This window comes from Copidosoma floridanum, unplaced genomic scaffold (genome assembly GCF_036245765.1).
Source record: "Copidosoma floridanum isolate Cflo_tuat_1 unplaced genomic scaffold, Cflo_Japanese_pri ptg000021l, whole genome shotgun sequence".
Lineage (NCBI taxonomy): Eukaryota > Metazoa > Arthropoda > Insecta > Hymenoptera > Encyrtidae > Copidosoma > Copidosoma floridanum.
Window position 1 is genome coordinate 14981027 of NW_028321898.1, and position 15704 is coordinate 14996730.

Sequence of the window (15704 nt, forward strand, 5' to 3'; positions counted from 1 at the left end):
TGCGAACCGAGAGGTTTGCGGCCCGAGCCGAAGGCGAGGTCCGTAACGAGGTTCGTAAAGGATACTTTTTGAGCGAGTATCGGAAAACTGCTTTTTTGCCCGAGGAAGTACCAGCCTCCCAAAACCACCCGAGGGCGGAAAAAGTCTTTAATTAATTTTTGAATGTGTAAGATTATAATTAACACTTTCCAAAAATGGTAGAAGGTGCTCTTTATAACCTTGTAGTAGAGAGGGTGTAAAGAGGAGTGTGGCCGAAGATTCCCTTTTCGGGACCGCATGATAAAAGCGATCGAGAGGGAAACACACATTCACACACATACATGTAAACGTCACTGCTTGGATTGTAATTTTCCCAGATAGTCAAGCAAATGGTGTAACCAATCAGTGACTTGCGGACAATTCAGCGACACCCTCTCTACTACATCGTGGTGTAACAAAAAAATGCTTCTACTTATATCATGTGAATTTAACTTATTAATTCAATTCTTTCAACAATGAATTGCGGCTATTGTGCTACTCAATTTTTTAACAGTGTCAAAATAGGTTAAATAAGATTCATTTAATCATTATTCGTGACCCTTATACGTCCACACGTGACAACAGTCATAGCAGAACAAACCAAACTTCGATCGTGCTTGTTATGACCTGGCTCATGGTCATAGACTGGGGAGGTGTAGATGGCACTCTCCATCCTCTATTTTATTCCAAGTAGTAAGTCCGTTACTTAGTTAGGCACTAACGTGCCAGGTCAATTGAATGCTGGGAAAGTATGTCCTTGGTTGCTCTAGTTCTCGATGATTCCAATGAGTAGAGGCCCAATAGCGTGAAGAGCGAGTTTGTCCCAGAAGGCGACGTCCAGGTATCTTTAACACACTTAGGAATGCAATTACTCACTTGAACTACCGTGATCGACCTCGAAACAACTACAGATGAAATACTCGTCGTAGGTTTTTGGAGGGGGGTGCCAAAATAGAGCATCGCAAGCTCCGCCTGGAACAGAGTCTCAATTCCAACTAACTGCTGCTGGAAAATCCAACTTTTTTTATAGATTGTGAGTTGTACCAAAAGTCACGTAGGCCACTTGTTTGTCCTAATTTTTCCTTGAATTTCTTTGAGCGAAGTTGTTGTCCTGGACGTCCTTCAAAGGTATGAGTGGCTGTAAACTCAAGGCCAAGCTTGTTTGTTCTCGGGGTGAATCATGCCATAAGTCACACAAGCCACTTATGTACGTAAAAAGGTCCGTTATTTTTCATTTGGGATGAGTCATGCCATTAATCACGCAGGCCCCTTGTTTACGTAAAAAGGTCTGTTATTCTGAAGGTCAACCTTATGTGCCTAAAACAACAGAAAATCGATTTCCGAATTCTCGGAAAGCTTTTGTATAGTTGGGAAAGCTTTTCCTGATTGTTATTAATGACATTTTAATCGTAATTGTTATAGTAATTAATATCATTATTATCCTGGGTATTATTGTAAATTAAATAGTTTAATTTTTCGCGCCAGGCCGAGAGAGCGCTAGTGCCGCTTGTATCTATGGATACGATTATCTCCTTACATGCTGCATGCACTTCGACTCACACGCAGTCATATATATGCACTTTCACATGTACAGAATAACAGCCTATCGATGCAGTCGTATACTCCAACACTTTCTCCTGACTTGAGATAGCTTATAAAATATGAAAGTATAAAAATAAATTGTTCTCCTTGATCTAGATTATTCTATTATAAATCTTCCAAGACACTAGGACTTTATTGTAAATATGAAAAAGGTCCCTACCGTCTGGTTTTTCTTGTCTCAAAAAATATGGGTTACGTTAATTATTCATTTAAGTTAGAGACTTTATTGAAAATTCGGTTCGTAAGCTTTTCCTAGAGCTTGATCAGTAATAGTATTCAGCTATCTGAGATGTAGTCTATCGTATGCGACACATTTCTAATTATAGTGTTTATTAATTACTGTCATACATCTTAATCTTTTTGTGCCACTCATCTTTGAATTTAATTTCACTGCCTTGTTGTTACACCATAAGTCAACAGGACAAAAGGATTTGTTCTGTACATTTTTGAGAGAATTGTCCACTGCTTTTAATTTTCTACATGCTTTACTCATCAAAGCTATATTTTTAGCCTGACATGTTGACAGAGATACATGTGAGCCTGTTTGTGAGTTCTCCAGACCACAGAGCCTCCAAAGAGTTTTGTTACATAGCCACTCATTGCCAGAGAGCCCTTGCAGTCACTAAAGTTAGCTTCAGAGAAGGCTTATAGATTTTTAGATTTTAAGATTTAGAAGTATTTTGGGCTGACAGACTTTCTACCAGGTATTAGAATATTCGTTCAACTACAGTCGGACTTATTTGATGTCGACTCAGCATGTTAACTGCATAACTGATGTTAGGACGTACAGTGTTGGTGACATATAATAAACGGCCTATAGCATCACGGTCAAGACCATTCTCTGTTGATTTTGTATTTTTTAAGTCATTCTGCTTTTCTGATTTTTCTCTTTATTTTCTTTGCTGATTTAGCTTATGACCAGTGGACATGGGAGTTTTCACAGGTTGTGAGTTTTCAAATCTAAGTTTTACCAGTGTTTTTTGTTATATAACTAGACTTAGTTAATATTAAAGTTGGCTTCTTCCTTTCTTTTCTGAGTTCGATATCCAGAAAAGAGTCTACTTAACCGAGATTCCTCATTTTCAATTCACTTTGCAGACTTGAACCGACCAGGATCATTACTTGCAATAAGCATATTACCAGCACATGAAATCGAAACGATAATTTTTTTTGTCTTGTATCAAGTAAGCAGACATAGTTCTAAAATTTGTTATCTCTGACCTGTTTTAGTTGCTACCTTCGAGAACTTTTCATGCCATTTTTAAAGACGGACTTTTCGACCATATAAATTTTTTTTCAGCTGACAGACTTTGTTTTAACGTCCTTATATTAAACAGTCTAATCCTTCTGGTATCTCCATAACTACGTCATCATCAAGAGTACCATTCAAGAAAGTGTTAAGAAGCTGACAAGTATCCAAATTTATTTTATCAATCAGAGCAGAACTGTTATGATTAAAGTTAATTTTGACACTGGGGCATAAATTTTTGTCAACTCATATTTATTATTATCTTCAAATCTTCATACTACCAATCATGCATTGTGTGTGTGTGTGTCTATCTTTTTTATGACCCTGAATATCTATCTTTTTGTTAAGCACCCATCGAGAGTCCATAACATTTAGACGTTCATCATTGTCAAGTCCAACTGGTCTACTCAATAGATTAGAGACATGATTTTTTGCCATTGAATTGAGTTCATCTTGTACAGATCTAATGCAAGCTTCTTGATTTAATGCTTTCATTGTTTCATTGTATAATAATGGATCTTTGTTGATTTCAACAGTTAACGAATAGTAAGCAAGATCTTCTGTAGACGTTTTATCTTTTTCAGACATTTTAGAATCATAAATTTTACAAGACAGATTTTTAATTAAATCTTCTGCAAGAACCAACCCACAAAACTGACAATTTTCGTAAGTTCTAGTACGTCAAATTTGCTTCTGTGACTTCCATTAATTTTCTCAGACTTTCTTTGTTTTCTCCGTGGAGCTAGAGGCTTTTCCTACAATGTTGATATCTCTTCTTTTTCTTTTCAAAAATCAAAAATTATCCGTCTTATTTTATGTCTATAGTCACACTTTCTTAATTTTTGATTGAATTCTTACCGTACGTGTCTCCGCATACAAAACGTTCGTTAAATCTGACGTCCCAACTTTTAAAAGACTCTTTCGTCTGGGCAGAGTAAACGGTATCCTATTGGCTTGCTTTCCTTTAGATTGAAATTTTGCGTCAGTATTTTTCTAAATTCTCACATCAATAATGCAACCGAATTTTTTCATCTGACTTATATCTGTTCCTTTATTGGGGGTGTTACGTGAGAGTCTCGGTGCGGGAATAAATAGAAGCGTGACTTGCTGTTACTTATGCTTCATTAGAATTACTTATAGTTGAGGAAAGTTGTGCGTGTATTATCGTCTCGCAAACTTCGTCCTTACCCTCTCGCGTCTCTAGCTGATCTCCCTGTCCCTTCTCTCTACCTTTCCTATCACCTCTCTTCTCTATTCCCCTACCTTTCAGGCCCAAGCCAGCAGAGGCGCACGCACGTATAGCTATATGCTATCATACGTAACACGTCCGAGGCCGCGACGTCGACGTCCTCGGTGGCGATTTTCTTTTTGATGTGTATGTCTGTGTTATGTTGTTTATGTTGTATAGCATTTTCCGGTTAGAGCAAGGAGGGTGGTCCGAAGCGCTTTATCCCTATTTCTTCTACTGGTTTAATTTGCTGTATTTTATGTGTATACATTTTTTGTTTATTGTTTGCACGCTTTCCTTGAACAAAAATTTATTCTCGAATTCTTTTAACTACTTATAATATATAATCGCTTAATTACAGTTTTCTTGCTTATTATTTATGTACATATGCACTATACAGGATTATTAAACAGTTTATTCTCGCATTGGATAAAAATTAATGTAATTGTCAGTTTCATATTTTTTTTTTTTTTTTTTTTTGTGTCAAGGATGTTGAGGGTCAAGGTCTTACTGCGTTCATTAATTTTATCATTAATACATTTTTCTTCGTTTTGGTTGCTTGGACAATTATTGCCCTGGTATCGGTATGCCACTTAGGTTTGTGTAGATACCTTCCTGTAAAATTATTGCTGGTTTCAATGCCAAACTATTTTCCAGTGACGTTTCGTTGGCTCTCTGACTGGTGTTCTTTCGCTTGTTACCTGAAATCATTCTATAACAAGTAAATAGCGGGGCCCCCCGTGGAAATGGCACTTAAATTCGACTATTGCTATAAGAAAGAGAAGGCAAGCTGAGTCAATATGCTGAATCTTTGCACCTAACGTGACAGGATAAAACGATTTGTTTATTATTTATTATATGCTAATAGATTTTGCTATTAGGTACTTATTCGTTTTGCACCCCTTTTACACATTATATTTTTCTGGCCTCATGTTTGATTCTTATTTTTATGTTTTTCGTATACAAAATGCTTATTCTAATTTTCTTATTAAATATAACATTTTTTTTTTTTTTTTTTTTCGCTTACATTAGTGGTGGACTCTGAAGGATGTGTTGATTGTATACGCGATTCAATCACATATGAAATGAGTTTTTTTTTTCGTCCAATGTCAATTTAAAATATTTCTCAGCTCTAATACATCTTTGTTTTTTACTTTGATTGGTGACCATGTACGTTGTTGGAAGGAAATTTTATAGGAATTTCGTTGGTATTTTGGCGGTCATTTGCTGGTTTTTTTTTTTTTTTTTCATTTCCGTATGATTCGCAAATGTTTTTTTTTTTTTTTCCTGAATACATATATCTGGGTCAGACAATACTAGGGTTTTTGACTTCTCTTTACGTTGTCATAATCAAGTTGTTTCTTCCTCTGGTGTATATCTCTTCTGCCCTGGCAGTACTAGCATTTACTAATAGTATTGTGTAGAGTTTCTGTAGCAGGGTTGCTCCATTGTTCTGGCAATTTATGTTTTATGTTTACTGTGGATTTTGAGGAATTTTCATCACAGGGGTCCGCTTAGGATGTTCTGGCTTCGTTTATGCGACTGATGACTTGTATTATAGGATTTTTCCCATATAACACGTATGTATATACTTGTGTTATGTATGTATATGTTTTTTGTTGTTGTTTTGTTGAGAACTATCCCCTGTAGGCTCTGCTATGTTGCATAACTATGCATGTAGATGCTACTGTTATTATCATGGTGAAATGCTGTTTTAGATTTAATTGTGATTTTGATCCCTTATACAGTGGCGAAAATCTTATCTTATATGGCTTCCAAACTAAATGAGTGTTACTATTTTACATTCCTTGTTCAGTTTTATGTTAGTCTTGTTATGTAACCGAATCTTCATAATTTTCAGTAGTTGTTGTCATCCTCTGATAACCGTTGATTTGGATAGTAGGTAAGGAATATCAGGATTGGCTATGGATAGAGTACTTGACGAATTATAGCTGAGTGCGCAATTAGTAACAATTTTTCAATTACAGCTGTATTTCTTGATAATTAAAATTAAAATAATTTAAAAATAAGATTTTTTTTTTTTTTGTTAAAACTTTGCGTGTCTCACGTCCTTTAAAATCTACTAATAACACTGTTTTGAAGTGCGTCACGTTTAATTGTAATTGTACTTGTAATTATTTTGTTATTTAATCTTTTTTTTTGTATTGTTAACAATGTTTTTCTTTCGATTGTTTTTTTTTTTTATAGAAAACAAAAATAATAATTATTATTTACCTTTTCATTATTATTCTTACTATATTTTTTTCTATGGTTTCGAGTATAAACATATAATATTCTTATTATAAACAATATTTCTTATTGATTTTTTTTTTTTTCACAATGCCTGTTCTTTTTAAGGGTTGCAAAATACAATAACTCTATCTTTTATCCTATTACTTATTTTTCTGTAAGTTGGATGTTGTACAGCCAAAAAAATTTCACATAAGTATACTTTTCTTTTTCCAAATTTATTTTCTTAGCCTTTATTTTGCGCGTGCGTCCAAAGGTCACAACGAGAAATTTTTTTTTATTTTTTTTATTTTATCGATATTATTCCTTTAGAAAGGGGGGGTGTTAACTGTCTTAATGTCCGTTGGTTATGTAGTTATTAGTTATTTTATATTTTTCTTCGTATAATTTGTTGCTTTCTCTCGTGGCTCGTCCGAGGGCTGCGAATTAAAGAAAAATAAAATTTTTCCTATAACTTTCACTCGTTTGTTTCTGCATATCCCGTCTTCCTACACTATACTATATCGGTATACTATCTATATTACTTTTATACTCAGTATTGCTTCTGTCATTATTTTTGTTATTATAGTACTATTATTATTATTATTAACATTATTAATATTGTTATAACTATTGTCGTTGTATTCTCTTCAGTTAATGGCTTACAGTCGCTTTAAGGGTCTGGTGAAGGTGGTGGTTCAGGTAAGGGCCTTATGCGCTTTTCGTTGGGCTCCCACACTCTTTCCTCTTTCTCACTTTTTTCCTCGCTCTCCGTATCCCATGCATCCTCTTCATCGTTCTCTTTATCTTGTTCGTTTAAGGCGTGGTCGTTGCTATCTCCTTCAGAATTTCCTTCTGTGTTATCTCGAGGTTCCTGGGTATCGGAATCGTCGTTTTAATTCTCATTATTATATATGGGTGAGTGATCGCCGCTAGTTCCTTCTACGAGGGCTTGATAGTGTTGATTTCTGAGATGCATGTGTTTAAATTCTTCGTCTTTCCCCCCCCCCCCCCATGAATTGTTGGTATACTATCTTATCGGGTGATACTTGTAGGTGTATACATATGTTTGCTTCATATTCTTGTGAAAACATAAAAGAACATTCTCCGTCGCCGAATTCATGACTGTTATTTAGTATTTGTTTGGTTCCTTTTGGGTCCTTACATTTATTTATCCATTCTGACCCACGTAGAATTTTTCTGAGCTCGTCTGTTGATTCTGTCAATCCGTATAGAAGTTTTAGGCAATGGAACAGACAACTTCCGTCTCTAGGAACATCGATCATTATTAGCTGTCTGTGAGGTTCTGTGCATTGGGTCCCCGACGCTCGAGTCTTTGCATCCTCTTCTTCGTTCATTGCGGTTGGTGTGCTATCGCTTTCCAATACATTGATTCTTATGCCCTCTTTTCCTTTGATGTCTTTCTTCTCAATGTCGATTGAGACCTTTGCTCGGAATTGATTGGTCGGTTCATTAAATATTGACATTAAATTGGTAATTTGACCTTTGTTATTATTATACTTATCGTTTCCGCCGTTGAGTACTTGTGTATCTGGTAGTTGTTGGCTCTCGTATTTGTTCGGTGCCGTTCGGCTTTGTTTGGTCATTTCCGTCCCCCACTCATCTACTTGCTGTCTACCTTTGGCTCTAATCTCTCTCTGGTCATGTACCTCTCGTTTATTTTCTGATTTCCCTTCGCTTTCTTTGTCTCTGTCAGGTGTTTTTGCTGCTGCTGTTTCCCCTATTGCTTTCCTAGCTTTCCGCTCTCTCTCTTTCTCCGTTCTTTCTGCTGCCTCGCTATTCCGCGCTAGCTGGTAACCCCAATGTTTTTCTTGCTCGGTATCCCTCTGCGTTGCTGCCGGTGTATCACAATGCGCGATAATAATTTCCTTTGAGTTGTGCGGTTGCTCGGCGGTGTTAAAAAAATCTGCAATTTTCCTATGTAGAGTATCAAACTGTCGTTTACGGGTTCTGTGTTGTCTTTTCTCTGTTACACCCTTGTTAATAAATGGTGTGCTCGTCGTTTTTACCCCTTTTTCCATGTTTTTCTCTTTGCACATGTACGCCAGTTTATCGTCTGCTGGTCCTTGCGACAGAATTTTTTCTTTTTCGTTTACCGCCGTAAGGGTGTTTTTATCTGCCTTGTCTTTTCGTTTTTCCGTCATTTCCCATTCTGATCCTGTGTCTGTACTACTGCAGTTGAGGGTACTTGATATCTGTTCGCTTTCTCCAAGTTTCCTGGGCTTCTTTTTAATTGCCTTCTCGTCTGGCTTGTCTGAGTCAGACGTTTCGATTTTTACTTTCCTGTTCTTTCGTATTAGATTCCTCTGTCTCTTTGTACGCATTTTACATATTCGTGCCAGTGGTGCATTTATGTCTTCGTGATTGTCCCTTTCCTGTTTTTCCGCGAGCTCGTATAGCTCCCGGCGTAGTAGTTCTGTGTTTTCTTTCCCTTCTTTGAGTACTGGATTGCGAGAAAGAGCATCCGGTGCTTTATTTTTCTGTCCAGGTCTATAAACAATATCGAACTTATATCCACGGAGTTCTGCCTTTAATCTTGTGAATCTTAAGTCTGATTTCTTTGATGTGTGGAAATGTTTGAGTGGTTCATGGTCAGTTATGACTGTAAATTTACGACCGAACAAATATGGCCTGAACTGCTCCTTGGCGTACACTATCGCCAATAATTCCTTGTCGTATGTCGGATATCGTAATTCACTGCCCTTCAAGCATCTGGATGCATATTCGCAAGGGTGATCTTTGCCTATCTCTCCCTGGCTTAAAATTGCTCTGATAGCGTAGTCGGATGCATCGGTTGTTACAATAAAGGGTTCATGTCTGGAGCTCTCAGCACTGGCTCACTGCACAGAGCGTTTTTAAGTTTTGTAAATGCATGTTCTTGTTCCTCTTCCCATTTAAATTTGGCTGTTTTTCTTGTAAGCTTTAAGAGAGGTTGGGCTATTTTTGCGTAATCCTTGATAAAGCGTCGATAGTACCCCGCCAACCCGAGAAATCATTTCATTATCTTTGCATTTGTTGGTTTAGGAAAACTTTTTACTGCCTAAATTCTTTCCAGATTTGTTTTGATCTGGCCGTTGTCTACAATATAACCAAGCACTTTCACTTCTTTTCTAAGGAATTGGCATTTTCTTGGCTCTATTGTGAGGTTTGCATCGGCTAGCCGTTTTAAGAACCTTTTGAATCTTATCTCGTGTTGTTCCAAGTTTTCTGCGAATACCATGATGTCATCCATATATACCTTTATCTTTCGTCCTTGTAAGCCTGCTAGTGCCAGTGTTATCACTCGCATAAATGTACTTGGCGAGTCTATGCATCCCATCGGCATTCGTTTATATTATTAATGTCCGTTTGGTCCTGAGAACGTCGTTTCATAAGCGTCCTCCTCGTGAATTTCTACTTGCAAAAACCCGCTCTTCAGATCTACCACGGTTATATATTTTGCAGCTGCTAAATTTTCCAAAATTTCATTCTGGAATGGCAGTTGGTAGCACGTACCGACTGTTATTTCGTTCAATAGCCAGAAATCTGTTACGACCCCCCAGCGTTTTTCTTCGTTTGGTCCCACGTGTTTCGGGACAATCCACATATTTGAGTTACATGGGGATGTCGATGGCTCAATTATTTGTTGCTGCAGTAGTTTATCTATTTCTACTTGCATCTGTTCCTTTAGTTTTATTGGATAGCATACCCTTTTGGCAACTATTAGCTTCTCTGTTGCCGTTATTATTCGATGCTTAAGTAAGTTTGTAGCCTTTAGTGGCTCGCCGTCAAGGCCAAATACGAACGGATTGTACTCTATCAGGCTCTGGATGTGGTTTAATTCTTCCATGTTGCAGCCAGATGTATCAATGATTTCCATTATTTTGCTTACTCGAGCCGCTATATCCGATTTCTTAAGAATATCTTTGAAATTTTTAATATTGTTCTTTATATCATCATTATTTTTTCCGCTTACGGCATTTCTTACTTTCATATTTTCATTATTTTTCACCTTTCCGTCTGAATTTTTAGTGTTAAAAAGCCCAATTATGGCTTCGTTTAACCCTTCAGCGTCGTCCCCAGCGATGCTGAATGGTTCCGCCCCTTGTCTGGTTTCACATTCGAAAACATTCACTTCTGGTACTGGCACGTCAATTTGTTTGTCTGTTACGTTTATAATTTCCGCATATATCTTTAAGTTTTTATTCTCTCGTACAAAATTCCAAAATAAAATTTCCTCCTTTATATTTTGTAGAGGGACTAAGCCGACTTGTACGTGGCTGCTATCATCTTTTATACGCGCAAATATTATTTTCCTTGATCTTGTGGGGATTTAAAAAATTCTGGTTTTACATATGCTACTAGTTATAAATTCTGTTTCAATTTTTTTTTTTTGTGAGCATTCTCAGCCGTTTGAAGAGCCTGTTAGGAGTCTGTTTCTAGCGATACTTTAATTGTTTCTTTTCTTATATACTTTTCTTTGCGTGATGTCTCACTAGCTTTACCTCCAATGCGTATTTTATTGGACTCTGCTTGCTCCTCTCCTTCAGCTGACTCCATTTCGTTTTTATGCTCTATCTCTTTTTTTTTTTTTTAGGGCCCGCTTGGCTCTTGGGGAGCACGACGAGCGTCTTGCGAGTTTAAATGTTCCGTGCTACGCGTGGATATTTTTTCATCACGTGAATCGTTTGTTCCATTCGGAGGTCCTCTGTCGTTATAATTTTCATCTCTATTATAATTTTTGTTATAATTATAATTTTCTCTATAATTATTGTAGTAACCGTACTGGTTGTTGTAATTGTTATTATTATTTCTTGAGTAATCAGCGTTTCTGTTGTAGTTATTATATCTCTTATAGCCTGTATTGTTGTAGGGGTTCCTTCTATAATCGTTGTTATAGTTTTGGCTATATGTATTAGAGGGGTAATTATAATTATTTCGGTAGTTAAAATTTCCTTCCGTATTTTCCCTGTTATCATAGTTGAATTGTTCGCGTCCATCACTCCGATTTATTCTCCTATTCTCTGCGTCTCTTACTAGTGTGCGGCATTCCCTTGTATAGTGCCCCCTGCGTTTGCAGTAAGCGCAATTTCTATCCCTAACGTTTTGTTGATATTGTGATACCTGCACTGGTGGATCATTTGCTTTTATGTCTGGGTTTTGAATTCTCTTATTTGTTGCGTCTGCTACTAATTTTATACATACTTTCGTAGCATGCTCCCCGTATTTATTGCAATATGAGCAATATTGATAGTCCCCTGTTATTTTATTTTTATCTGTTGTGTCTCGTACTTCTGCCTGCTTATGGCTGCTTGCACGATCGTCCATATCTCTTGTTTCTGCTCTCGCTTGGTATATTTGGGCCTCGATTTGTGCTGGCATTATTTCTCGTACGCTCAAGTCGCTTTTCATTTTTAGAGCGCCTACTATAGCTTTGCCTAACGTTTTCGGGTTAAGGCATGTTACCCTGTAGTTGTAAGGTGATTGTATCCCGTACGTATATTGCTTTATATCTTCTTTTCCCGCGCTCTCCTTTAATGCGTATCGTTGCCTGGGCGATAGTGTCGTGTCCGAATCGTATAGGGTTATTATTCTATCGTATAATTTTTGAACACACCTGCTGTATTCCTCCACTTATTCCCCTCTGTACTATGTCACTACTTTTAATTTTGCTAATAACGTGTCGACGCTTCCGATGCTGCTGTAACTATTTTTTAATTCTACCAAGAATTCATCTACAGATGAGAGTTGTGCCAGGCGCGGTATGAATTCGGCGGCTGCTTATTTCAGCTTATTCGCTAGTGAGCCTATAAAAAATTTTTCATATACGGGGCTTACCGTCCATGATACCACTTTTACCATTTGTTCGAAAAGGGGTAGTTTGACGGAATTGCCGTCAAATATCGGTATGTTTGCTTCTAGGTGACTTAGTGACAACAGTGTGTTCTGAATTAGGCGTTCGTAATTAGGATTTCCTGTGTAATGTGGGGGTACTGTAAATTGGTCTTGGGCGTTTAAGTAATTTCTCTTTGCTCAACCTAACTCGTCCTCTCCTGTAGAATAATGTTGTGCCGCTGTGTTCTATCTATAATAATTATTGTCATGGTTCGAATTGTGGCTGATGCCGTCGTTCCCGATTTCTTGCTCGCCTTGAGCTACTGGGGTTCGCATTTGTGTCCGACGCCGTGTAACTTCTCCGTACGTCTGTTGTGATAATTGATGTTTTGGTTGTGTAGGTGTAGGTATTTGATTTCTATATTGTTGCACCGCTTGTGTCGCTGCTTCTCTTATTATATCGTGTAGATTTGTGTCGTGTTTGCTTCTGTTTTTTGCTGGCCGGCCACTCTGTCCATGTTTCCGGATCATCTTTTAGATTAATTTGTATTACTTCGTCATCTGTGTCAATTGGTCCTGTTTCGTGTATATCTGTGCACCTCACGGCTTCCTGTACTCCCCTTCCCAGTGTATCATTTGTTTCTACGTCACTCATATTAATCTCTTTTTTTTTCTGTAGTTCGTCTTGTGCTTTTCTAGTTCGTATATATATTTTTCTAATCATAAAACGCCGTCGTTTCTGTGTACTTTGTGTTAACCTGATAGATACGCGCGCTCTATCGAGTGTTAGTCGATAGTCTTTTTTTTTTTCGTTTTTGTTTTCGGTTGGCTACTCCTTGTATTTATTAACTAATTTAAAAAAATGTTGTATGGGGTATTTGTCGTTTGTATCAGTTACATGCTTGTGCATGCAATTATGGGTTGTCGCTAAGGTCTTAGGATATTGCGATTTAGAAATAATATCGATATTTAAGTTTTTCCTTTTAGGTGCGTATTTCCCTCGGGGGTTATGAGTATAGTATATACGAGTAATAAAAATTCACTTACCAGATCGCCATGACGATGGTCAGCATGCCGATAATTCCGTGCATACTTATGAGTCCCTTCTTTGATCCTTCCTGGAGTTGCTCAGCTTCTGCTTCCGCTCGTTGTTCCCTTTCCCTGTGCCGTGTATCCCGTGGTCTGTGGCTGTAGTCCGGGCTTGGCATACCGTGCTTCTTTTCTTTGTCTGTATTTTCCTGGGTTTGATGAACGGTAGCTACCTCTAGTGTCCTGGTATATTGGTCCACTGGCTTGATGTGCAGTTTTTCCTTGTCTGGTATCCTTGCGGTATCGAAGATTTTTCTGATTATAGCTTCCTGTTCTCCTCTACTTTTTTAATTTCCCTTATATTGTGGCACTTGACACGCTGAATTTGGCGTTTGGCACTTTTGACATTTTTTTTTTTCTTTGCGACGAGAAATATATTTTTTTTTTCTATTTTTTTTTTATTTCGTTAATTAGGTCGAAAAAAAATTATTTAAAAAAATTTTTTTTTTTTGTTCCGCGAGACTAAGTGATTTCCGCGCACGCGATAGACCGTAAAAAATTTCATCTATATCCCACTTCTGACACCAGCTGTTACGTGGGATTCTCGGTGCGAGAATAAATAGAAGCGTGACTTGTTGTTACTTATGCTTTGTTAGAATTACTTATATTTAAGGGAAGTTGTGCGTGTATTATCGTCTCGTGAACTTCGTCCTTACCCTCTCGCGTCTCTAGCTAATCTCCCTGTCCCTTCTCTTTACCTTTTCTATCACCTCTCTTCTCTATTCCCCTACCTTTTAGGCCCAAGCCAGCAGAGGTGCACGCACGTATAGCTGTATGCTATCGTATGTAACAGGGGCAAGCTTAGTCAAGGGAATATCAATACTATTCGACCGACATGAAGTACGATTACAAACAAAAACTGTCGGGCTTAGCGCTAAGTTCCACGTGTTTTCTGGGGACCTAAATCACATATGAGAGCTCGGACTTCCATTTACAGGATTTCATTCAGCCTTTTTGACGTTCCATTAGATTCAGAAGTGTCCTAATCTGACGTTATAGCATGGACCCATTATTTTCTTTTAATTTTTTCATATTTTTCTGTATACAGACTTGATGTTTCATTTATATGTGTCACTTCAGTACGTCTGTCATCGTAAAATTTTTTATCGTGTACTCAAAATACATTATCACAAGAACTGTCAACTGCATTTTCGATTGAGCTCTGTAAATTTTCCAATTTCAATTTTTCTGACTTCTCATTTAGTTTTAGCTTTTTTCTGCTGTTGAGTTTTCAAGACTAGTCTGTGCTTTAGATTTAGGCGTTAGAATTTCCATTCTTTTGATATTCTCGATTTTCCTTCGACAAAAATTTCTTTTATCATTTGACTTAACAAATTCGATCGTCCAATATGGTTTCCGTTGTATTCCAGATATCTATACGTTTTTAGTTGTGGAATAGTAAATGCTAATTTCTATACTGTTTAATTAAATAGGCAAACTAATGTCGGCGACCTTACGTGGTGGTAGCAAGTTTCTACGTAAATTGCGAGCATCTAGCACACTGTTGATCTCAATCTCATTGTTATTATTTCGAAGTAGCAGACTTCCCACTTCCTCTGTTCTCAAATCTGTAGACATGTTAGAATTTCAGTTCCATTCAGATTTTTGAGAAATTTCACTGACTTTGTAAAATGATCAGTTGTCTCTACGATTTAGCAATAAATTTGGTTTTATTAAGTTTGTTTTTCCATTTTTTATTTTTTTTTTTTTTCAGCCCCTAGATTTTAAGAACAAAGTTCTCAAATGTCAGAGATCCACCTTTATTTGACCCCAACGTATCTAATCTTTCTTTAGTCTCTTCGTATTAGCCAAGTGATTTCTGCCTTTTGGCTTCAGCCACGACCATGATCACCTCAGTTCCCTCGACTTCCACTGTTCTGCCTTTTAAAATCCTATGTATCAAACTTATTTTGTATATACTCTGTATCAGATACCGCATCTTGGTCTGTTTTTCTTGTAAGTCAGTATATCTTTGATGAAAATATCACAGGAATAGCATTTTCGAAGATTTGTGCCAGTCTTTGTACAGTTTTCAGCCACGTGGTCCTAGTCATTGCAGTTAAAAAAACGGAACAAGTGGCTGGGATCCTAAAGTCATAAGTACTGCCCTTGAATTACAACCTCCTAAATTCTCTACGAAACCTTCAGGTTCTTCCTTTATCATACATGGCATCAAATTTTCGTAAGATATTCCTTTGCCATCTTTACTTTGCATTTTCAAGGTAAAATCAACCACTCGTACGCTTGGTACCGTTTTTAATATTGCGCTAGAGAAAAGGTTTCGTTTTGGTTCTTCTGATAATAGACTAGTCACATGCATCACTTCATAATTTCTGATAAGTTCTTCAAAACGTTAAATAAAATTTAAAAACGATTCTTCACTTTTGTTAAATTTAATTTTGGGCAGCCTTTTGTAAATCATAGCTGTAGAAAGAGATTTCTCCCCTTTTCAAT

General features: G+C 37.2%; 1 protein-coding gene across 1 annotated transcript in view; it reads left to right on the forward strand.

Annotated features, from left to right (window-relative positions):
- Cad89D (cadherin 89D) overlaps positions 1-15704 on the forward strand; it is a 278532-nt gene that overhangs the window by 259499 nt on the left and 3329 nt on the right. The gene's annotated exons all lie outside the window — the stretch shown is intronic.